The sequence below is a fragment of the Acipenser ruthenus genome, chromosome 9 (genome assembly GCF_902713425.1).
Source record: "Acipenser ruthenus chromosome 9, fAciRut3.2 maternal haplotype, whole genome shotgun sequence".
In the NCBI taxonomy this organism is placed as follows: domain Eukaryota; kingdom Metazoa; phylum Chordata; class Actinopteri; order Acipenseriformes; family Acipenseridae; genus Acipenser; species Acipenser ruthenus.
This window is the reverse complement of record NC_081197.1, coordinates 4,460,352-4,482,453: the sequence shown is the minus strand read 5'-3', so window position 1 is coordinate 4,482,453 and position 22,102 is coordinate 4,460,352. Positions and strand designations below refer to the sequence as shown.

General features: G+C 37.5%; 1 protein-coding gene across 1 annotated transcript in view; it reads right to left on the bottom strand.

Annotated features, from left to right (window-relative positions):
- Window positions 1-17,879, bottom strand: part of LOC117405459 (G protein-activated inward rectifier potassium channel 2-like) — a 40,369-nt gene extending 22,490 nt beyond the window's left edge. Inside the window, exon 1 of the mRNA XM_034008526.3 lies at window positions 17,558-17,879. The gene's annotated coding sequence lies outside the window, so the exon portion shown is untranslated. The remainder of the gene's footprint in view (window positions 1-17,557) is intronic.
- Window positions 17,880-22,102: the final 4,223 nt, after the last annotated feature.

Genomic DNA, 22,102 nt, shown 5'->3' with positions numbered 1-22,102 from the left:
TAAATAAGAATTATACAGGTGCAACACAGAGTACAAGCCATCAAGCTTGTGTCCTGCGTTGATTTATTGCTGCCTGGGACAGTCCTGTGTGATTAGTCAAATGGAAACTGACATTATACCAGAAGCCCACACTGAATCCTGGGGGCAGTTCTCTAAAATATCTTCAACCACGCAAACTGCAGTACTGTACATGTTTTTGTTATCCTTATAAAAGTTTGCCACTGTAAATGTGCATGGTAATTTAGCATTTCCCCTTGTTTTTCCATACTACACCCCCCCCCCCAAAAAAAGAAACATATATACCCTACCTATTTGTGCTTTACCATGCTTATCTACAGTATTCTTTCCCATTCTCTAACTTGGCTTTACCATTCCAATCATTAGTAAGTAGTAACATCACTGCTCTTTTCTGCCCACTCATGGATGTTCTAAACTACTTCTCATGTTTCAAGTTGGGAGAACGCACAACCTGGAGGGATTAACAGATCCAGCAATCTCAGCTGTGGAAGTCTGAGGTCAAAGGTTGTAAATGAACAGCACGTGTGCTTTTTTCAAATGCAGGCAAGAGTTTGAACACAACAGTTCGCCTGTGATCCACGGAGGTTGTTTATTTAGTTTAGGTCGCCTTTTTCCAAAGCAAAAAATAAATACAAAAGCTATAAAAACAGAGCAAGTGAACTAGATACAACAAGGGCTTAGTAATACAATATCACCTGTGATCTATGAGAATACTATCACAATACAAAACCTCTTATTTCTGGTAAGAGTAACACAGTATTCCATTTTATATGCTCCTCTTATGGTTAGTTACACCATTGTTCCGCTTTAAATAATAGAGAAGTCCTGACTTTCCTCAGCTCACACACTGTCAGAGATGCCATGTTTCTGCCTCTGCTGACTGTGAGACTGGCGGATACACATAGCAAGGGGCTGGGTGTTTGGGTAGTGGATATACCTACACATATGCTGGCAAAAATGTATAGTATTTATTTATTCACACATACAATTCTTTTTATGAAATACATGCATTACTATATCGTTTTTATTTAGTGTTTCCTTGAATTCGCATCACAGCCCATGTCATTGAATTGAAAGGGCTGGCTGTGATCCGGTAATCTCAAGATTTAAAGGTGAATGTCTTACCACAGAACTGAGGAGCAAGCTCTGTCGTGGAGAGGTAAGTACATCTGGCCAGTAACATCTGAAACTGTGTGGCTCACAAGCAACCCACGAGAGAGCTAAGGCTGTATTTTGTTCACGATTTCAGTGAAATGTATGCCTTGCCATGTAAAACCTGTATGTAGTTCCCCATGAAAATTCAAATTTCTAGTAGAGATATACATATTTTTTAGCACTTAAAAAATACAGGGAACGTTTGCTTTACTGATGCACTACCTGTCACATTTAGGAACCTGGCAGCCGGTTTAGTTTGCTTCCGGTAAATGATTGAACACACACTGCATAGACGATTTCTTTACAATGTCTTCAAAGAAAAAGTCAGCAGCTGCATCAAAACTCAAAAAAATATTTCTGAAAAACATCGCTTTCAGTTCAAGATGGGGACATTTTATGCGTCTGGTATTTTCAATCATGTTTTTTTTTTATTTTTGATAATTCACTGATGGTGAAAATAGAATGTTATTAAAAAGTGGCCATAAAAAAAGAAATATTCTGCAACTTAGTATTTGCTATTGTTCAGGTAAGTATTTAAGTATTTAAGAGCATTTGCTATTGTTCAGGTAAGTATGTAAGTATTTAAGAGCATTTGCTATTGTTCAGGTAAGTATGTAAGTATTTAAGAGCATTTGCTGTTGTTCAGGTAAGTATGTAAGTATTTAAGAGCATGTGTTGTATAATGACTGTAGAGAAAAATGATACATTTTGAATGTGACAACGCTATTTCTTTCTGCTTTAATACATTTTATGTTTAACATTGAAATATATATTTTTAGACCGTGATGCGCAGTGAAATAAGCCCCTTTTTACCATGAAAAATATACTGCCCAGGATATAGCTTCTCTACTCTGTAACTCAAACTCTGCAGCACAAAACTGAACACATTTAAAAAAAGAAAAGGGTTGGACACACACTCACACTGATGTGTATAAGCAGACCGGGCGGTTGCTGTGGTAACAGCTGACAATAAATTTAATTAGTTACATGCAAACTAACAGCGAGTAATACATGCACAGCTGATGAATGTATGGAAGATTTTGGTGACAAGGAATATGTTTTTATACACGCACATGCACACGCACACACACCATCAAATTCATGGTTAAACAAAGAAGGAGCATTAATGATTCATTAAAGCACCAGATGAGAGAAAATGTTGCTCTCTTCTGTCCATGGCGGCACTATGGTAGAGATTTAAGTGCTATTTTAGATTAGAGTTTAAAAGGGAAGATTATCAATCCATTCAGAGGTCTGAGAATGGGGAGGGAATAATCAGATACATTTGTAATAGGGTTTTACAGAGCTCATTTTAATTGAGATGTTGAGATTTTGCATGTCGCCAGGAAAGGTCAGCATGCTTCAGTTTCCCAAACTTGCATTTCCAGCAAATACTTTACACGGTTTCAATGCAACCTGACACAAACTACCTTGTCATTAAAGCTCAAATGTTGATCACCGCTAATTTGCTGAACATTAATTCCTCTGCAGACTCAGTAACTATTTCTAGTAACTGTTAAATCATAGTGTCATTTTCTCCAACTTGCACTGCAACATTTATAATTAGTATCCTGCATTTGGCACTGCATTTAAAGAGTGCTATATAGAGTATTAATTTCAGATTTCATCTTGTGTAATGTTGAGTGGTTGGTCTAAATTGCAAAAGAGCCTTTAACTAACCTGTAAATAAAAATAATCATTGTCTCTTTGATTCCTCTGTTTTCCAGTAAAGTCACATATCTCCTTCTTTACTAAACCGTCTCTGTTGCCACTGCTGCACATACAAAAGAAGAGCTATCTCTATCATGAAGTCGATGATCGCCAAGTTAATCTACATTATTATTGTGTTATTGGTTAAGCAGTCTTTAAAATATATGAGAGGTATAATAACCAAATCAGGAAATAATCTCACAGGAACCCACATGTTGATCAGGAGTCTGCAAACAATTCATAAAGCTGACAGCAAACCCCACTGCAACCTCCAGCAAGGAAATTAAAAGTTCAGGTAAGTATGTAAGTATTTGGAGATATTCATTCTGAATTAATTCAGTGGGCTTCTTGATTAAGCTGCCGAAAAACAAGGGACAGACAAATGCTATGTCTGGCAAGAAAATCTAATGTGAAGTGATGTGACCAGAAATGAAGAGCATCGTGGCACTTCAGTCTGAGACATGTCACAAGCAGAGCAATGCCCTTGGAAAATGGGCTTTCTCAGCATCTTTGACTGCGTGAGTTGTGTCGGGGCAGAGAGAGATGCATCAGAGACGTGCTGGGTCGTGATTGACATCGTTTAACAGGCGGGAAATCCCAGGACCATGCATCCACCCGAAGCGGAACATGATCTATGGCAGCTGTACACAAAAAAAAAACAACTCAGTAATACACACAGAAAACGTACATTTGACAAACGTTTCAACTAGACGTTTTTCTTAATGTCTGCAATGCCCATATTTCCGCATAGTTTATTTATATCCCTGTTTATTACCTTAGTTATCTTAAGGGTATTTTTTTACAGGGTTAAACTTGTTAATACCAAAACGAACAAATGCAAAACAACTGTAAGATAAAGAAAAGTACAAAAGAAACTTTCTCTGTTGAGAAAAAGTAATCAATAAGTGAATGAGTTCTCAGGAGAACTTCAATTATCTGCATATTGATCACATTTTGAATGTAGAAGTTGTTACAGAGCAGGGTTTCCCAATCCTGGTTCTGGTCCTGGGGGATCCCTGTGTCTGCTGCTTTTCACCACCTGAGTTCTCAATTACTTCATTTAACCCTTAATCGAACTATTCATTAGTTTAATTAGACCTGTTTAATTGTTTTCAGCTTTTAAACAGTTGGAGATTTCAAGTTAACTATGCAATTTTATAAGTAACTTGAAATCGGCAACTTTTTAGGAGCTGAGAACAACTAAAAAGGTCTAATTAAGCACATTAGTTGGAATTGAAACCATCAGATACAGGGATCCCCTAGGACCAGGATTGGGAAACCCTGTTATAGAGAACATGATAACACAATATATATTCAGGTTACCATAGAAACATGTTCTATTTCTATCGTGTTCGTGTTTACTTTGCAAAGTCCTTTAAATCCGAAGCAGCTGGGCCTTGTCATTTTATTTACCTGGGATTTTTGCTTTCTTTAGAAATATATTTCAAGGCTCTCTTTTGCTTGCCTGACTCCTGCTTCTGAGGTGTTGACCTGCATCTCACACCTCACAGATACTGTAGGAGGAAAATGCAATGAGTTTGGCTTAAAATACTGCAGATGACTTGCGCAACAGCATGCTACTGCAACACACATTGTTGCATAATGCACTGCCCTTATTATTTAGATAACAGCTTGTCAGATTGTGCTGAAACCTGCTGCGGACCTTCTTCAGTGCATCATAATCCAGGCGTATATGACGCCGCGCTTACAGCGTTACATTTTTCTAGCTAGGAATGCAGCGTGTTAGTTTCATCATGAATGGATGCAGAAGCGTTTAGGCAGTGGCTTGGGCAATCTGTCTTTTCTGTAAGCCAACCCAGGTTCACTGCTCACTGCTCATTGCTATAGTCAGCACAAAGACAGCTATTTAGAAAGAGGCTTTAAAATATGAGAATACAAAAAATAAAATGGTTGACAGCAATAGCAGCTCGTTCAAGACTGGATAATGATGTCCTAGTTTGCATTATAGGTAAATAAATAAATAAATAAATAATTCACAGGAACATTTATTAAAACAATACACACATTGAAAGAACATCTTTGTGACTGCCTCACTCATTCATTGCCTGGGGAGGTTCAGCCTGTGAAATGCAATGCACAACAGCTAACTCTTTAACCTCTGGGGAAATGGCATTTCAGCTGGAAAACTGAGTTCTGTACATCCAATTCAATGAGAAAGTATTAGTACTAGACTTCTGCTTTCTTACAGAATCTTCTATAAGCTGGGTTCAATCGGAATGTGAAATTCAGATGAGCATGGATTGAATCAAATTCAGAGGCAAGTCCAACCCCATCTCTAGCTATAAACCACTGGAGAAAGAAGACTTCCTGTCAAGCAATGCATTTGATCTAACATTTGAGAAAAAAAGCTCAAGAAAGAAAAAAAAATCCACTTTGATTCCTAAAGCAATATTCCTTTCTATGTGACTTCAACGAGGAGGTGGAACTGAGCGATGACTTCGGCTCCCTGCAATCTTGTTATGCTAATCCTTGCTAGAGCTGTTTCCCATTTTGCCATTAAGTTAGTTGGTTAGGGTTAGAGGGCAGGCTGAGACGGCCACTTTTTCTGAACACATGGCTTTGCAGCTGATGCATTCATAACCTCTTACTCGCCCACCAGGGGGTTGTGAGAAATGTTAATTTGTGCATGAATGCATGCTTTATACATGTGATCAACATCATTTATTACAAAGAAACATGGAATGAATATGGGTAATTAAATCCAAATTAATTAACAAGGTTGAATTCAAAATGAATGAGTTCAGAACTCCGATATTCAGGTGTTATTCCTGTGGGATTTGGTTGGAATGCATTATGAATTTGCAGCCATTACCCCGCCTCCTACATCCAGAAACAACATCTGCACAAACACAGATTATATTTACAACCTTTACAAACAGGTTGTGAATCTACCCCTGTGATGTTTGCAAAACCCGTTCACCCCGTCACACTAACCATAGAAGATAAATGAATATTCCACTCAGAGTTTTGACATCTGGGTCTGAAGGTTAAAAACCTCCAACATAACATAATGATAAACATACTGGCTGTCAACGAAGACGACAAACACAGAACATATTGGATTGCATTGCATGACTCTTCCATGTAGTTGTGCTTATTCATTGCTCGATGATTTCTTATTTAAAAAAAATAAAATAAATAAAAATAAGACAGAGTTCCAGTCACTGTATGCTTGGATGAGTGCGTGTGTAAATACAGATGTGGACAGGGAGAAAGACAGGGACACGTTTCACTGTCCCTAATGTTACCAGTGCTCAAATAAATACCTGATCTGTGATACTGTGATATTTAAGCAATAAGACACATTAGAGAGTGTATAAATCTAAGGTAAAGATGTGAGATTTTTACACCAGTTTGGAGCTTGCCCATCAGTTTCTCTGGAATGCAACCTTTAGAAAGCAAGTCTTGTACACACTTGTACTTGCTTGAACCAAAGTCATTGTATTTATCTTGCTCTTAATTGTATTATTACTTGTACTGTGATACTTGAAATGTATTTGCTTACGATTGTAAGTCGCCCTGGATAAGGGTGTCTGCTAAGAAATAAATAATAACTGAACAACACTGACAAGGAAATGAAGAAGAAAATGGGTACTGCTGCTGCTGCCAAAAAAATCTGGGAAACCACAAGGCCATTCTTCTATACAAGCGTTGACAAGAGCGACAAAAAGACTGTGAACTGAATTTGACTGTCTGGCTTATAGTCAAAAGACTGGTTTGGCCAATTGTGTTGTGAGCAGTAACATTAATAACCTGATGCATTACGTACACAAACCAAAACAAGGCATGGCTGGGCAAACTGAGACGCTACGGCGCTCAGCTTTTTATTTAAACAAACAAAAACATACAGTTTTACAAAACACAAAAACAAAAGCCACAAGGGCCAAAACAAATATAACGGAACAGGTGTAAACAAGTATGTATATATAATACTAATACTGTTTAGTTACCAAGGTAACTGACTTTACTCATCTCTGACATGCTCCCCCTTGCAGCCAAACTGCAGGCCCAGAGGGGTTAACTAGATATTAATTATCTCATTACCCCTCGGCCATAGTCTGCATGAGTTTAATAATGCATGACTGTCAGCTAGTTAAATAATCAGCAGCTGACAGTCACGCATCCTCACAAGGAATTTAAAATAAAACAAAACAAAACAATATCATGGTGGACGGCACTTTGCCCGTCCTGCCACACAATACATAGTAAGACAAATAACACAGCATATAATGCATAACAATAACTACTAATAATAAACAAATATATACAAAGGGGCGGGACAATCCGCCACACGTTTCTGTCAGGAACGTGCCAGTAGGATGTACCTGTTACAGTGCAAATACAGTGCTATTGAAAATGAGAAACTGCCTGGCAAGATAGACTGACTGGCTAGATGCGCAGCCAATGGGATTTGGAAAATACATTGACGTGAGTTCTGGTGGTGTCATCCTTACAGGTGTCACATGAGCAGTGTCCAATTTATTAGAAACCAAGATTTAAGATTCAAACTCTATTTCAGTTCTAGTATAGACATCAAAAAGCACCTTGGTTTTATTGGCCAATCCTTTTGGTGGGTTTTTTTCTTGTCGCCACCTGTGTCCACGGATGTCAGCAAACATTACAAAAATAAATACTTACATTTTTCAGCATTGCTGTGTTCCCCCACCCCAGATCATTGATGATTCTCAATTCCGAGTTACTGAGGTGCTTGGAAGGATGCTGGCTCTGCATCACACCTAGCGATGAGGCAATATGATGCCTGTGTCAAGTGATTGACTGTGCAGCATTACTGGTCAGTCCTAGAGCAGTTAATGGCTGATTAGTTGACTGCATGCATAAGCTTGGTACGGTGACTAGATTATCTTTTATCAGTTTCTTTGCTGGCTGTCTCTTCCAGAACACAGTGATGGCACAGCGAAGGAGACTGAACTTTTCTTGACCCACCACTAAACAGCAATTACTGTTGGAAATGTGAAGAAACTGCACAGTACATACAGTGAAGTGACATTTCAGTTTAGCGTGAATACATGTGCTGTAATAGGCAGTTATTCTTTAGCTTTCTTTATTGAGATCTCAAAATCGAGTTTTCTTTTGCTGCACAGTGGTGTGTACATTTATTAGAACCCCTCCCATTGCTTCTGTTGTTCTGATTTATTGTGCATATGAAATCAAACCACTGTAATTTCTGGATTGGTTTTAGTGGCTTTTTTTTGCTTCTGATAAAAACGAAATGCTCTAACCTGACCCTTTCTTCATTCCTGCACTTCTTTGATTAACTTACTTTCATTGGAAAAATTCAAACTCACATTGTAACGCCTTATGAAATACCCCTTCAGCCCAGAAGCCAGGCACAAATCAACCAGCTGCCATCATAAATAAGATTCCTGACATCCTGTGCATATCAAAATGTGTTTCAGCTCCAGAGAAATAATATGCAGCATTTGAGGCAAAGGCCAGGAACGTGGCACGTCGTAGCTGTAAATATAATATGAACACAAAACATTTGCTTTGAAAGCAAAGTCCAACTACTTTATGAGTTAATGTGATAGTATTGTATCTATTCAATTTGTTTCAGATCAGGAGTTATCAACTAATAATTCGATAGCACACATGCATTTCATCTTTAAGTCTTGATTCACGGTACAGGAGTAGGGGCTGCATGGAGGAACTGGGAATAGGGGAGAAGTGCTTTGTGACTTAGGAAAGAGTACAGGGGGTCCCCTCTGGCTTTCTGGTGGAGGACGAGGCCAGCTCGGCTGGGTATTTAAGATTTCGGAAGTGAGCTTCACTTGCCCCCCAGAGGTGGAGCCACATAGTGGAGGATGGAGGAAATGAAAAAAAGCAAGACAGAGAATAAAGCATAACTAGGGGTTTAAATAGGAAGATTTCCCTAGTTCCTGCCCCCTGAACCACACCCAAGGTTGAATTTGTATCTGATATACCATCAACCTCATAATGTTTTTAAATGATGTGCTTATAGAATGTTAACACACATTTTGAATGCTTCTGCTTCTGTAGCGGTGTGTTCAGGGAATTCAGTGATTGGAATTAACGATTATGTCACTGGATTTCAATTGGAAATTCTATCATTATTTCTATTTATTAATGGATGGTTTGACTCCTCCTTAAAAGATTCCATGCTCTACCCTAACCTCTAACAAACTAACTAGATCAGCTAAAAATACATCTACAGCCTGTGCAAATGAGAAAGGTGAAGCTAGTGTGAAACCCACAGAAAGCAGCAGTTTCTGCATGTCTACAAACGTCTTATCTTCTCTCCTGTAGCAGCATGTAGAACTGCAAAGCTCACGAATGTCAAACCTAATTGCCTTCTAGACTGAGCGGTCCCAGCGCAGAGCATTTTGAGACAAGTTTTAATAACACTGGGGCAGGTTGGGAACAAAGGGCTACATGTTGAGACACAACACAGTCCCACTGGGTCTTAAAGTTTTCAGCAACATTTTCCTTCCTCCAAGTGATAGTAATTGCCTTATATTACAAAATGAAAAAGGAGCCACTTCTCTTTTCGATGCATGTTTATGTGGAAATAGAGCTGGAATAAACCTTTTCAAACTTACACTAAACATTTCCCATGCGTTATCACGCTTGCCTTCCTAAATGCCTTCACTATACTTTGCTAAACCTTGTTATGGATTTCACCATGGTGTAGCACAGTTACATTTAAGTGAGAAGCAGGCACAGTCAAGCAATTGCTTCAGGAAGGAAGAAATGGAGATGCATTGTGTTACGAAAATGTACGAAAAAAGCAGGGAATATTGTTTTATATATATATATATATATATATATATATATATATATATATATATATATATATATATTATTTATACTTTGCCCTCAAGTAGTAAGTAGTGTGTGTGTGTGTGCATGTGTGTGACTTAAACTAGCACATTATAATTTCATCTAAGAGTGCCAGCATACACCATGTTCTAGAATGTTAACACAAGAATTTGATCCCCACTACTGTAAAATACAATCCACAGAAAGAGTGAACAAGGAAGACCATTACTGTGTACTCCTGGCTAAGATACTTAAGTGTAGACAGAACATGCAATGAAACCACATTAGTTAATTCAGTAGAACACTTTGATCTTCATATAGAGTGACATAAGAACTTAGTGTGAGTAATTATACAGAGACAAAAAATGAGAATCTGACCCATTCTAGAATGGGACAGCTGAACCATTAAGAATGAAAAAGTCTCGAAGGGTGACTTTGATTCTAGAGCTCAGCAGGATCTTCTAAAGCTAATCAAACAGAAGGCACTTCAAAATTTCTTCCATTTCTGTAACTTAAGCCCAATGTTAATAATGCTTTTCAAGGATTTGCCTGCATGATTTGAATAATTAAATACGCCATCCCTTGGGACCTAACGTAATGGGAACTGGTTCAAAAATAGTTAAATTATCCATCAGATCTGTTCTGTAAATCACAAACCTCAGCATGCAGGTTACCCAGGGCTGGGGCAATGATATCCAAAAATGCATTTGCCCAAAGAGGCAACACTTCATGGTTACACATGCACACTAATAAATCATCACCTGTCAAAAGGAAATTGCATGGAGGCATGAAAGGGTTCATTAATAGATACATATTGTTAATATCTATTTAAGTATGTCATGTTGCAGATTATTACTTGGAGGAGTGCTAACCAAGGTTTAATATCAATTATTGTTTTATCTGTTATTAGCACTAGCAATGTTATCACTGATCACTGATATCCCTTTTCTTCTGTTGAGGATCTTTTATTGAAGATCTTTTCTTTCTTTGTATTTTATACTTCAATTTAGAATACGCACATATTTCAAAAACAACACTACAGTATAAATGAAACGTTGCTGCTTGCTGTTGCTGTGTTGTAGTTAAATGGAACTCTCTACCAGCAAACAGACCATGTGACCTGAAGCACAGGTACCTCAATGAAGCAGGAATCTGATCTACAGTGTCGTATTTGAAATATTTTCACACATTATTAACGTAAAAAAAAAATTGAAGAAACAAAATATTTTCAGCACAATAAAAGGGGACTGATAAAAGTGGTAATAAAGTGGTAATAAATAGATTTTTAAAGCATTGAAACACTACTTTAATTCACATGGATGCATTTATTGTATGGTGTACTGACTGGCTGTGCGTGAGACTTATCTTCTTTCTACACTCCTAATAAATGAATTAATCCACAGGCCAAGCTAGCACACACAGTGTGTGCCCAATAACACAAATTAGCACTGAGCAGAGAAAGTGTTATTGAATACTCAAACATCAGGGTGGTCATGCATATTGATGAGAATTAATAATGATAAAAAAAAACCCTCACCACCGCATCTCTAAATAACAAGCAGAATGCATTACCTACACATTTCTTCCCACCCTTACCATGACATCCTCACGCACTACTTTACCAGGCATATTATAAATCACCTTTTTTGAACTCGGAAGGTTTAATTTTCATACATCTCATGCTATATTAAGTCAATTTGTCTTAGCAGGTTTTAGCAGGGAATATCAGTGAACCAGCAATAATCTCCATGGTAACAGGCTTCTCAATCCATCGGGCTCCCACAATAGCAGATACGCAGTGTGCAGAGGGAAGTGGTAATGTTCTATTGTGGTTGCCTTTATTTATTTTTTACTAGGGTATTTGCCATCTCTATTTTGCCTCATAACAGATAGCTGGCAGCAGAATACGTTACATAACTATTCTTTTTCACATTTTCCAGTTACTTTAAAACCGCATAGGTTGTGTTTGTAGGCGTAGAAGTAGTATATTTAACAAAACCTCTTCATAACCTCCTCCTCCCACACCCCTCCCCTAGGAGATGTACATCCCACTTATATCTTTAGGTACGCCTAGCAGATCTATCATCCAATTCTAATTAACCTGGCATGGACATTCAGTAGCATGCGAATTTAGGTCATGGTGACCTACTTTTTCTGTTTGTATGTATTTTTGACAATTTTATTCAGAACCTCTGATCAAATTGGGATGAAACTTGGGATACACATTTCTAGATCACGGTGACCTACCTACCTGTGCCTGAATCTGAGAGGAGTGTAGAGATCATGCTGGAAAGAACAAGACTTCACAGCAACAATACAGTACGCCGTCCAAAGGTTGGACTAACCACAAATAATAACCACTCTCCAGTATTTACAATGGTCTACTCTGCTATTCTGCTTGATCCTGAAAAGTACATTTAAGCATGCAAATAAAACATGCGATGGATATTGTATTCAAAATAAAATCTACTATAGAACTATAGCCTACCAGTACTGCTACTGCTAATAATACTGAGCGAGCGCCAGTCCAATCAGTAACCTAATGGACTGCTCCATCGTTTTTCCCACTGCCCTGTGAAGGCTGGTTTTCATACCTATAGTACATGTTGTTGATGTTTATTTTAATATACAACTGATAAGAAAGGAAATCAGGCAAATGTTTGCAATCCTGGGCCAAGCCCTGATCAGCCATGATCACTGATCCTTGAAAAATGTTCCCAGACAGCTGTGGGGATATCAGTCTATCAAGACCCTTCGAAGTAAGGCAAGTGTTTCAAAGAGATTTTGTTACATCCTCCCAGCAACCTTTGCAACCTCTCCGTGACCCCCCTATTCACAGTGTACAAATTCCAAAACACATGAAAAGGAAGTCAGTACGGATTCACCACTAGAGTTTGTTGTTTGGCAGCTAAGGGGAGAATAAGAAATGTCAACATGAATGAAATGTCCTTTGTTTGACCCTTTTTTTTAATGTCATTAATAATAGAGATAGGGCTAGATTCTCAAAGCTATTTACTTATTTTTTTTGTCTGAAAGGAAAATACACCAATTACAATGTTAAAACTTATAGGAACTTTAGCTACTCACAAGCCCCAAAATGAAATACAGTTTGTGAGTTTCTGGTTTGCTAACTTTATTGAGTGTGTTATTAGTATCTGAAAATGTCAAACTAACGATCATTTAAAGATAATAGCTTTGGAATTATAGTCAATGGATTACTAAGGTTACTTATTTCATTTTCATCACAAGCAAAGTTTACTGCAGCTATAAAGGAACATTCCTATCAGTTCAGTGTTGTGTGAGTTTACAAGGTTCGCTAATCTTATGAGTGCAGCTTCAAACTAAACTAAACAGGACTTCACTCTTTAGCATGTTTTTATGTACTCCATCACCTGCTCCTAATTCCCTGGATAGTGTTTACACATGGAAACAAATTCCTTAAAAAAAAAAGTTTCATAGGCGGAGTGCATTTCTAATGAGCATTATGAAATTAAAAGAACGCTATCAAATATATACGGATTGCATTAATGTTCATTTTACATTTTGTGTTGACTGTGAACACAATATTTTAGGCAATAAATATGTAGCCAAATGATTGACTTGTCTGTACAGTAAGTATACTTCTTGAGTATATTTATCAACCCCGTTTAAATATTCAGCTGCTGAATGCAAATAGAGAATGTGTGCTACTTAACAAACAGAGTAACAAATGAAATGCACCCATGAGGAAAGCAGAAGGTTTAATCTGATAATTACTTTTGTAAAACAACGTATTTCCCCTGCTGGCATAATGCACTGCTTTCAGGGAGCTGGTCTTTCTGCGATAATATGCGCAGACACTTTTTGCTGAAGATGACTGTTTAAATAAGCAATGTACTATAAATGAGCTATAACAGTTTTAAAACACACTGCAAATGTAAAACTGTCATGTTGTAATGGCAAATACTGTGTTCTGTAGTAAGTACAGATTTGTGATGCTGGTGAGAGTGCTTGAATTAACATTGAGATCTGTCTAACATAACAGATCTACTATACATGTTTAATTTGGACACACTAAAATTTCCCTCACTACAGCTATTTCCCACACAGCAGTTATCAGCTGCATGCATGTTGGATTACAACACCAAGACCCACCTGTTCCCTCGTGAATCAGTACCAAGTAAGTTTGGCTTGGCTTCAGAGAAAGTCAATTTGAGAAATGCAGTTTTTTAAAAATGTACTATTTAAGACACAAAAACGTCTCTGAGACTACTTTTTATTCTGTATGATTGCACATAACACCCCGGGAAACTCAAGAGAAAAGATATGTTATCATTCCCAGGTTAAAGTACATAAATAACTACACATTTTAAAGATTGAGACATGTAACTTTGTCCTGCATCTTGTTTATAAATATGGGTGAGATGTATCTGCAAAGGTATTAAATTGAAATAACTTTACTTTGCTGTACTTTAACATAAATACAGGTTGGTTATCAACTAGTTTATGCAAACAATCACAAACGTCTAGTTACATAAGGATAAGCCAAAAAAGCATGTATTAATAATTATGTTTTATAAAAGAATAGCTGCTAGTTTAATATGCTTCCCCAACAAAGTTCACCGTTGATTAAAAGCTCATGCAACCTCTAAATCGTTTACATTTCAGAGTCTATTTTTATAAGGATTTGTCATCTGTGTTCATTCTAATACAGTGTATTTTGACAGGTCATATAGCTTGTCACTAAACATCACACGCATGAGTTGTGATCAGTTGCGTAAACTACGAGTCCCATTTTACAGAACTGAAATCTAAAAAATGAGATAGATCTGTCCAGGGTCCTGAAATGGTTACCCGCGCAAGGGTTTACTGCAGAAAATATGCGTGTTTACAGACTGCTAGTTGCTTAATCTAGGCATACCCTGTAAACCAAATGCTTAAGCATTTAATCTAGTTATGAACCCGATTTTTAAACAACATTTTAGCATTATGCACTCAACACGGTAGTGTTTATTTTCTCCAAAAGATGTATGTTTAATTTTTAAACACTTTAATTTTACTGTGTAGTAGTAAGAACTATTGATAATTATTTAGAAAACTCTAGTACAGATGCTGTTCATGAAATACGATCACAAATTAAAATATCCAAGACGTTTCACTTATGACTGAACTATAGATACACACACACACACACACACGCATGCACTCAGGCAGGCACGCACACACACACACACACACACACACACACACACACACACACACACACACACACACACACACACACGCGCGCGAGTTTACTGTTACGTTGGTTGAATCATTGCGATAAAACAGTGTAAAAAAGGTGCACCATTAGTAGAGCTCGGGGCCCTTGCTCAAAGCCCGTCCCTACATGGGCGGCATGTGTTCAATTTGCTGGGAAGATTTAACTTCGAAGCGCTGGGTATAATTGAACCAGTGGTATTTTGGATTGGTGATATGGTAAACATTCCCACTAGAGACATCCAAGTAAAAGTAACTAGATTACAATTAAGGATTTAGGCACGGCGTGTAAAATGCATGTTGGCTCTTGAGATCATCTCAACTGAGAACGCTTAGCTCACATTTTAAAATAATCCTTGTCACAATGCTTTTAACCCGTTATCCATAATGTAACCACATGGTAACTTCTCATGATGTTTATTAACGTTAACGGGTCAAAGGGTCTTAATTCTGATCGACTTCATCTACATAAACAACCAATGTTCTATTAATGAATGTAATGAGCGCAGATAGATAAAAAAAAGTCTGCCAAATAAATATAAATAATATAAGCAAATTGTGCTGAGATTAGTGCTGATTACATGAACTAATTATTTTGTATTGATCACGTTTCATTAGGGGGTAGGCTACCATGTACAAGACTATACAATACTTAGTCGAAACGTTTGTCATTGGATTTAAGTTTATTTTAGTATTTCTAAATTCAGCACGGCAGAGTGTTTAATAGTTGGGGATGGTTACTCTATGAAGAGAGTATTAAAACATTTGATTGCGTTTCTCCAATTAGCAACCCTTGCATTGTACTCTAGTATTTACTGTACTGCCTGTAATTCTTCTCTGCAAATGATCGCCACTCTCCGGCATGGTCACTGCAATAAGTCCACAATTAACTATTATTTGCAGTTTACTCCGACTCTTGGTGATTTCCTGCGTTTGCTAGGCAGCCATTTCGATGACGAGTTTAATAATAATAATAATAATAATAATAATAATAATAATAAACGTCGCATGCCCTGTGTTGCCTCTTTAAATTAATCAGTGGCGATTGACCACAGCTGCGGATTATCTTTTCTTCTTTTTTCAACTGTTTGAATCCTCTGCATTGTAACCAAGTGTATACATTGAGACAACGGAATGAAATACAATAAATAAATACATAAATACATTTAAAAAAAACGACGAGAACCCCGTGTAATCACTTTCTATATAGTATCGAATGTATCACGAGTCGCGAAGCCATTTAATATGTTGTGAAGTAGTAAAATGGGTAGTCTTTTTACTGTTCTCGTTTGTTTGTTTTTGGTCAGGAAATCATACGCTCAACAGGCGCGTCTGTTTCTATTGCACAGTGCTGAAACCTTTGCGTTCATCCCGCCTTGTTCCTCTGAAGAGACGCCTCCTTGCCCCGCTTTGTTCCTCTAAAGAGAAGCGTCTTGCCCCGCTTTGTTCCTCTAAAGAGAAGCCTCCTTGCTCCGCTTTGTCTCCGGAGCTCGAACAGTTTTTAAGCTTCGCTGTGAAACTCTACCTTTTTCTCTTTTATCCCTCGTTAGGCTGCCTCCCTTACAAGCTCGCTCTGCGCACTCTCCATGGTTCTGAATCAGAGATTTCCAGGTCGCCATGGAGATGGAGAGAGCTCTTTTGTATCCAGACAAAAATAAGTACACCTCACTAACTTAAACATGCACCGCATATGTATCTATTTGGACATATGGCATCTATAAAATAAACCAAGGCACAACCTTAAGCTTAAAAAATAGAATAACGCAATAGCCTATATTAAACTACACGTTACCTCGTGTGTATGTGTGATATTGCGCCAATACTAACCTTATTGATTTATTCCAAACTATTGTTGTTTTACAAAATAAAAGATCGAGGCTCTCTATTCATATATATTAGGTTTTAGTCATGCCTTCTTGGAGATTAAAGAAGTGTGCTTTTTATTCACAAAGAGACGAAGTGTTGTAAATGTAGCCTTCTGTTAACACATCAGTTTGATAATAATAATACACACTGGGTTTTATTACAACCGTATTTCACCAGATATCACATAAAAACAGTGTTTCACAATGTGCAGACAACGTATACAGTATAAACTAAAACCCACATAACGTGAGTAGGCTACTCGTGTTACCATACATAATAATAATATAACACGCCATCTATTTAAATTATATTTTAATTTCCCCAGGTGCATTTTTGACGACTATGAGATCAATATTTTCCTATTTACAAAACAGCATTGTGTCGTGTTTTTCTTCTTGTTTTCTCTCTCTCATACGTTTGATTGATTCGGAATAATTTGAACATGTTGAAATGCTCCAAAGTCTTTAATAATATCGACTTTTTTATTATGTCTGTAGTTCATTTGTTCGACCGTTTGGCATACCATTCAGCCCATGAAAAACAGTGGTAAAAAAAAACTGTAAATGGCTAATGAAATGGAACATGAAACCGATTGCCACTGTTATGCAACTGGCTTACACACTTACTGTAATTTGCATTTTTTTTAAATGAATTTTTAGTTCATAATGTTTCACCACTGTGAATCAACAACACCAAACTGGGGTAGACAAAATGAAACTAAATTATTATCGAAAATAAAAGCTCTGCTTACCTGTTTAATAGCACGTTGGTTTCATTCAATCATGCTTCCCTCTCTTTAAATTAGGCTGGGTTTTAATGGCAGACGACTCACACAGAACCATTAATTTAAAACAAAAATTGCAAAAAAAGATCAAATCATAGCAGAGTCCTTTGCTATATCCCCTGTCTGCTTGTCCTTTCTCAGTTCCAGAAGTTGTACAAAAAATGAAATCTATACGTCAGATCCAGCTTGTAAGCACAGAGTTAAAGAGGACTTGGAGGAAACCACGCGCTAGAGAACAGGACTGAAGAGAAATAATACAAACCCAGGAAGGAGAGAAGTGAAGGACCGCGTAAGGAAACGTCATGAAATCTGCAGATTCAATGCATTCGTGTTCATTTCAGCCCAGAAGCGCTGAAGTCGTGTGAAACAAATTAAACAGAAAACAGTGCCACGTGCTGGTGAAAAGAAAGATTCATGAGTCTAGGTCTAACTAAGCCCTGTTGCACAGTTTATTTATGTATTTGTTTATTTAATCAGTTGCAATAATAATAATAATAATAATAATAATAATAATAATAATAATAATAATAATAATAATTTTTAACCACAGCAATTCATATTTACACTTTCTTCTATAAACTGTAGCCAACATCAGCACACACACACACACACACAAACAGCAACACGATGGAAATTGATTGTAATTCATAGAGTATGTTGTGGGTTATAACTTTCTGTGCCTTACGACGCTTTCACTATGCAGTCACCAGTCTGTATTTTACTACACTTTGCTGTGCATTGTCTAAATCATTGGATCTGCATCTAATATTCATCTATTTGTACCTTGTGTTGTTTTACTGTTAAATACATAATACAAAAAAATATTCTGCAGCAACTGTTAGCTTTAAATGAGCTTGCATGAGAAAACACAAACTTGGGGCATAATTCCTGCCTCTGAGTTAATGCACCTGGGTCTCCTCCTATTCTCATCAAGAAACACAAAGCAACTTTCGCTGGCAAATGTTTAAGCAACTGGTTGAATCGATTTTGTGACTTGCATTTGGGCAAAGTTGCTTTTGAAATGTTCTTTACAACAAATTGCTTGAAAAGCAACCAGTAAAAGTAGGCTATTTACTTATGTACAAAGATGTAGAAATTCGAATTCACCGTTTTGTCAGCTCAATACTGAAATATCAAAAGACTCCTCAATCCACCAGAACTCTATAATCATAACTCGTACCAGCTTCAGAATCCAGACCATCATGCCTTGTGAACTGCGTGAACTGAAGCAGGAGTCAGGCGGTTTAGTAGCAGTGAGGGACTTACATTCACAGCAGAGCAAGCATGAAAACACTCACATTTGTCAGCAACTGGGGGATTTCTGTATCATCATATTTAAACTGCTTTAGGCAGCGCTGTTAAGCTAACAGGCTAAAATAAAGATGTGCAAAATAGTTTGGTGGCATCAGTTTGACAGCCCACTTTGCTTTCAAGTTGCATTATTTATATATATATATATATATATATATATATATATATATATATATATATATATATATATATATATATATATATATATATATATATATATACTTTTATTATGTACTGTACAGTGCGAAACTGCTCGAAGGTTCCTGTCCATCGGGACCACGTCAACAAAATGGATTAGTTGCTGTTTGACAATTTGACTCTAATTACTGTATAGTAGTTACTTAGTAAATGGATGTGTACTTACACATAATTACAATGTTATTATGCATAGTTACAATTTACTTAATGTGTAAATCGTTTTGCAGAATATATGTAAAGTACACAATTGTAACAGAAAGAGTTAGGGTTATATCATGCAAAAATATACATTAAGTGTATTGTAACTATGCATAGTAACATTGTAATTATGTGTAAATATACATTCATTTACGAGGTAACTACCATGTAAAAACACAGTAATTAGGGACACTTCATGTAAAGTTTACTGAAGAGGAAAAAAAAACAACCAAAAGAAAAAATGAAATTTAATTTCTGTCAAATTCACAACCCAAAAAACCATCACACAAACGCACACACACACGCACGCATGCACGCACGCACTTTGTTTATGCATCTCTGGTTTTCTGTACTGCCCACCAGCATACTGGCACAGCCCATGACCCTGAAGATGCCACTCGTTCATTCAGTCAAGGGGATGAGAAGTGTGAACATGCTCAAGTCTATTCAACCTCATGTGTGAAATCCAAACGAAGAGATCAGAATGACAGGCAGAACACCGCCATTGATTTGTGTGATACCTTCAGCGTCTTGGCAGCAATTATGCCTGGCGCCAGTTCAGAGCTCAGCTCCACTTCTTTAAAGGCAGAAACCACTGTAATGTGTGGAGACAGACAGCAGTCTATGAATTCCTGTCATCTGGAGTGGAGTGGGCACCAGTACCCCGGGAGACTCTCCTACGACTTTTTATTCAATCGCTGTCAGTAACGCTAAAGATACTTCAAGGTCCTCCATGGAGCGAGTGACATTTTAGGATGTTCTCTTACATGGAATAGGTCAAAGTGTTTGATGTGTGCTGATATGTCAAGCAAGGCGGACAAAGTAAGGATTATCAAAGTAAAACATAACTTTATCCTGAAAGCAGCAAACCCGCAGTGTGTGAAAAGATGCATTGAAAAAGCTCCCCAAACAGAGTGAAAACACCCTCCACCCTCCCATCGCATCATTGAGTAGGCTTCTGTGTGACCATTCCCAAAGCATTAGGAAAACAAACGTGTTCTTGAAAAAGTGCTACTAGCACTGGCATATGCAGAAGCTGAGTTAATATAATATTAAACGAGCACCTTTTCAGCTACTGTTTATCCCCCCAGCCAACAAAGTATTACTTTTTAATAATTTTAAAATGTATGAACTCACTTTCATATACTGGATACATACACAATCCCATTTCAAACATTATTAAGTATACAGTAATGTATTCTTAATAATGACAGAAGATGTTAAATCAGCTGCCGCTTTCACTGTCTTAAATATTGTATAATGATCTATAGTATTCATATCATCTTTGAGAGGAATTCCTGAGAAACATGAAAATCACTGTGTAGAACATACAGATACTTGCAGGTTCTGAGATACAGCCTAATTTATCCCCCCCCCCCCCCCCCCCCCCCCCATGAGGTGACCTGCTTTAGTGCAGGTCTGAGGTCATGTAAGGGAGAACTAAACTGAAAACTAAGGCTCTTTTTGGAAAATGGCCCCCAGACTATAGATTTAAAAAAGCACACACAACACATTTTTTTTTGCGGGTGCCTGGCATATGGCTGGACTGCATGAGGCAGATCCGCTGGCACAGGGATGTGGAGCATGATGGGTGGATCTCATACATGGCACCTGCAGTGTCTGCTTCTTCATGCTGCTCCTGTCAGCTGTTACCTAGTCCGGTAACCAGAATTAACCTCTACAAAGTGGAGCGTACAGTAAAGCGGCTCACATTGTAACACAACTAAACAGCTTCTGAACAGGTGATATAAAGACAGATAAAACAAATGATAGGCTGCTAGTGTAATCACTTCACACTGTCACTGCTGCAGTGTCTGCTCTAGTACTGAAAATGAGTTTCCCAGCGATGTGATTGCAAAGCACAATACCTTCGGAATGACTTCACTGCACCGGCAATTGATTGCTTTTCTGTAGTTGAGCAAAATAACTGAGCAAAGTACAGTATCACAGCACCGGTTCTCTGTACTACTCATATTTTCTCTATACTTACTGTACACAGTTTATATGGGTTTATATTTTCTTTAATACGTTTCAATAAAAAAAGGCAGCTGGTGCAAACTGGAATTGAATTAATGGGATATGGTGATGACAGTGCCCATGCTTACCATAGTGATGCATTCAAATCTAAAGACAACTGGAATTGAATTAATGGGATATGGTGATGACAGTGTGCACATTTACAACAGTGATTCATTCAGATTTATTTGATATAGTGTGCATGGGCAGCATTTGTAAAAGAAAGAAAGAAAAAACCAGAACGTTTCTTCTCATACTAGTATTGTTTTTCTGTACACTGCAAGATGTTGCAATGCTGTGCCTTGGTAGACCACTGCCTACACTCTTAAACACTGTGAGCAGATCTTCCCTAATCTTTCTTGTTCTTGGCTAATAGATTCATTTCCCTCAATCTATCTTCATAACTCATACCTTTTTAGCCTTTAGATTAGCCTCATTGCTCTTTGCAACGTCCCTTTGTAATGCAGGAGCCAATATTGTATTTTAAGTAATTTCATATCTAGACATTTAAATCACTGATAGAACATGGTCATTAAAACTATCAAGCATTGAACTTCACAGTGTTTTTAAAATCACAAATACCGTACATGTAAAAAACAAAAAAACCACAGTATGCAACAGCAGAGATAGAAGTCATTGTACCGTAGGTGCACAAGCCACTTCTAATGGCAATTATCACTCGTCACTCATCCACTCAAACAGTACATGAGAGAAGCCCCTCTTGTGTGTGTTATTGTGTGCGGGATTCATATTGTAAATACATTGTCCACTCCACCTCGGCTCTGGCCT